Source organism: Patiria miniata, unplaced genomic scaffold (assembly GCF_015706575.1).
Source record: "Patiria miniata isolate m_02_andy unplaced genomic scaffold, ASM1570657v1 HiC_scaffold_22, whole genome shotgun sequence".
NCBI classification, from domain to species: domain Eukaryota; kingdom Metazoa; phylum Echinodermata; class Asteroidea; order Valvatida; family Asterinidae; genus Patiria; species Patiria miniata.
In genome coordinates, this window is record NW_024037061.1 from 4,453,357 (window position 1) to 4,457,996 (window position 4,640).

Here is a 4,640-nt window from a genome sequence, read left to right on the forward strand (position 1 = left end):
CACGACGGCTGTTCAAAGACTTTGAATTTTATTTCTTACTCCTCTTTGCAAGAAATATTTCATAGAACAGTTAGCTGTGCATGATCTTCCCAAAACATCGCTTTGATTTCTTCATGATTTCAATAAACATTAATCATTCTTTTCGAATGAAAATTGCCCCGTCTCAGTCCACGAGTGTTACTAACCGCGGGCTACATACAAAACTTTTTTTTTTTCTAAAACAGTCCGCCATAAAAAAAAATGTGTCTTCGTTTAGGTAGGGGCAACAAAAATGTTTCGGATGTTGTGGCAAATGTTTCCTTGAAAATTTAACTTCAGAAGGTGAAAGTGGTGTTTCAAATGCTTCCCTCTAATTTTTTAGGTACATTGCATCATAAAAATGTTGGTAAATTTGGCTGGCCCTAACGTGTAAGGGAACAGTCGCCGTCATGGTTACACCATGGTTACACCTTGTAACTTATCCCCCAATAAACGATCTCCCGACGCGCGAACATCAACTTACATCTCACTAACAAGATAAACACACGATAAAGAAACAATTACCAATGAATACAAGGCCCTTATGGCCTATTGTCAGAGATTACGAACTTGATAGGTCGACAAGAGGCACGGACAATGGTCATAGTGACCAATATGGCTTGGTACAAGCCCGGTGAATGGGTTGGGTTACTGAGGTGAGGCGGCAATGTGGGCGAGTGTTGACCAACAAGAGGGTCGGTTTACTGAGACCATGTCTTGCGAGCCGGAATATGCGATGGGTTTAGCCCCGAGGAAAAAGAGGGTCATAAGACGGGACAGTTATTGTAAACATTACATGGAATATTACTTTTGATGAACGGAAACATTAATATTAAATATTCTGATTATAGGGCGAGTAACAGAGAGATGGATGATTTTGAATTTATAGATTTTTCGCAAAGAATCGGCTAGGCCTGTCTGCCAGGATAGGTGTTAAAAATCGCCTCTCACCCAGAAGAAAGGCGAACATTGCATTGCATCAACAGCGTCTGCTTGGTTAAGTAAGCAAGACGAATATTGGGTAACTAGAAAGGCTCAGTATCACGAGCCATCGGTTACCATAGAAACAATGAAATCAGTCAAGGCGTTACAAGTGTATAGACAGGTAGCATTAGCTTTTTTACGGCTCTCATACAACGGGCTATAGAAATTATGCAGTTGTCAGGATTTTTTTTCATGAATACTACACGTCACTTGTACAGTTGTGGCTAAACTGGAGTTGTCAAAGTCGCTTGAACAATTCACAAAGTAAGATTTAAAAAACTGTAGTCAAAATAACGGATACTTTTTTGAGACAAAGGAGCCGGAAAGTCGTGCTCTATTTTATTGATCAAACCTCTAACATCATCATGACTCATCGATCCTGGTACAACCGACTAGGCTGGAAAATGCCAATTTTTACACAGCTTTTGATAAACAAAAGAAGCGTTAGTAGAATCCCCATGTTCTGTACAAATTAAATTTGACAACAAAACTTGGTTATTACCAACAGTGCCAACTATTTTTACACACACGGCAACCTGCTACAGTATACAAATAACGAATGTTTGTGAGTGCGATGGTAAGAATAATTTCATGAGGTGACAGATTGAATGTTCTATTCCACGAGGCGAAGCTGAGTGGAATAGAACATTCAATCTGTCACCGAATGAAATTATTCTTTCCATCGCACGAACGTAAAACATTCGTTATTTGTTTTATACAACACGTGAATAAATTCTCGTCATTTGATTGGTAAATTATAAACTACAATTTATTTTGATTTTAAAGATGTTGAACTACCCCTTCACGAAAATGTTTGAACCCAACGCTGTAGCGCTGGCTCTTTGGAACAATACGCGCTACGCTGAACGCGCACACCAGCATGCATTTTGCACGCAAATACGCGTCATGGAACAAGCGCAAAGTTAAACGGTATAACGCATGGGTATAACGCATGGTCGCACCGTGCATTATACCGAATAATAATATGTCACGTGATCTACAATTCACCAATCAGATGACGGGGATTTATTCAGGTGTTGTATAAATATCTTCTGCTTTGACTTTTATCACACCAATTTCTGACGAAAAGACAACTTGACAATGCATGTAAACCATTACATATATCACACCTTCAATGTAACCCTTAACCCCAAACTAATAAATACAAATAATATATACACAAAGAATTATGTATACGGATTCTAGAGTCGACACTCCATGAAGAAAACACAAGAAAACACCACAGTTGATACATGTGTACATAAAAATATAATATAATCCATAATATTCTGAACTTTTGTTAAATATGTAAATGCAATCTAAAAGTAAACCTTTTTTTTGTTAACTTCACAATTCTCACCTCGTTGCAATATTTCTGTATTTATAACATTATTTTACACATTTTTTCAAGTGTTTCACACTAACAATAATATTCCAGTACTGAATTTAAACACCATATTTAAAACTGTCTCCCACATATGTTTGGAATCACTCCAGATACTGGTTCTCGACAAGCAATTGTGTACAATTTCATTTGTACTGATAAGCCATCAAATTTGGCGATATGTACAATTTTTGTAAATTCTCAAAAAGTCCAACCCTTTAGAAAGATTCTGCTTGGATCGTAACGTCATCAGGCCCTGACTTTTATCTCACATAATTCCAGTTTTAAGCATTTCCAGAATTTATTTTTTACGAAATAAGCAATTTCAACATTGTCTGGACTGTTTGAGAATCTATGCTCCTAGGTCTTTTCAGAAATAAAAAACTTGAACAGTACTTTAAATATGTTTTGTTTTCACTTTTTTTTTCTCCAGCTGGATGGAACATCTACTACATAAAATTCCAAGCCAGATTGACAGGGAAAATTATCTCCTAAAAGTTCCAGGACTTTGTCCCCAAGTAGTGTAGTGATTGTAGTTTCAATGTACAGGGCGAGTCAAAAAAAGCGGAACCCAAACCCCAAAAATTGTATTTCATATTAAAAAAAATATGTAGCACCAAAAATAATAATGACTGGAAAGCCAATTTCATAAGCTACTTTTAGACGACAAAATTACTGAAATTGCTCAATCCGTTCAAAGAATATCAACATTTAAACACAGTAACCCTAAAACCTGTCTCGTCCAAAAATGCGATTTCAAGAATCGTCGTCACAATTGTCTTCAAACGTCACCAGAAAACCTCAATTTAAAAGTTTAAACATATTCAACAAAGTCTTTTTGAAGGCCCGTCTTTAAAAAAAAAGTGATTTTATAAATCATATTGTTTGCCTAACCAGGGTTGTTTATAAAGATATTGTGTACTACAGTTGTTGAAACAAGTATTCTGTGTCATTTTCTTTGTTGTTCCAAACAGTCCAAACACACAATAAATTGCTTTTTTTTGGACGAGACAGATTTTAGGGTCATTGCGTTTAAATGGTGATATTCTTTGAAGGGATTGAGCAATTTCAGTATTTTTTCATCAAAAAGTAGCATATGAAATTGGCTTTTCAGTCATTATTATTTTTGGTGCTACATATTTTTTAAAATGTGAAATATATTTTTGGGGGTTTGGGTTCCGCTTTTTTTGACTCACCCTGTACATACTCTCAATCACACCTCTTCATAGCGGAAACTTATTTGAAAGTGCACCCGCAAAATTAAAAAATTGACACTACAACCCACCATGTTACGATACTAGTACAAGTGGTCCCTGGTCCGCAGATCACACGTGTCGCCTTTTTCCGTGGTGCATTTTTAAACAACCTCAAATGACCCCTAGATGACCTCCAATTTCGGAAGAGAACCTACCCAAGGATCACTCCATCAAAGTTACATTAAAATCTTTCAAACTCGGCAGACAAAGAAACATTTGAAGCATATTTGAAAATGTCCTGTAATGACCCCTACATGACCTTTGACCTCAGCAATCCGATAAAGAATTGTGTCGATCCCACCCAATTGGACACTGCATGAAAGCATGTAAAAGTTATACATTTCTTTCACAACTTTAACATACATACAGGGATACAGGGCTACGGTCATACAGAATTTGGGACTGGTTAGTGCCTCTCAAAACTTTGTTTAGGTGACACAATAAATGGAATTCTAAAGTTCCTTAAAGGGAATGTACACCATTGGCTTTTGCTGTAATTTTCAGAAATGAACTATTTGAGGGGTTAGTATAATAGATCACATTTTGTTACACTGACATGTTTGAAGTTTTTTGTTCGACACTGCTTGAAAAACCAAGAAAAACAAAAATGTTCAAGTAGTCTGGTTCCCTGACTCCACTAAAGATAAAATGGATCAATTTCCAGATGCCGGAAAATTGCAAGGTAAGGGAACAAGTCTAGCTGGCCTACACCCATTCATGAATATGTAACCAATAGCAAACAAAATTTGAACTGAATAAAAAATGGTAAATTTTGAGCAGTAGTTGCAAAATAGTTAGGTTTTTCCAGCGGCGGTCAGCCGACCACCGCTGGAAACGTATACAAAAATACCATTTTCTTGAAAATGACTTCACACCAGGTGCCATAATTTTACAGGATGCTTTAGACTGTCATTTACCAACATCCTAGTAAGGTATTTCGTAAAAACTTGGTAGTTTTATTTTTCGATGTTTGCAAATGTTGTATATTCCCTTTAATA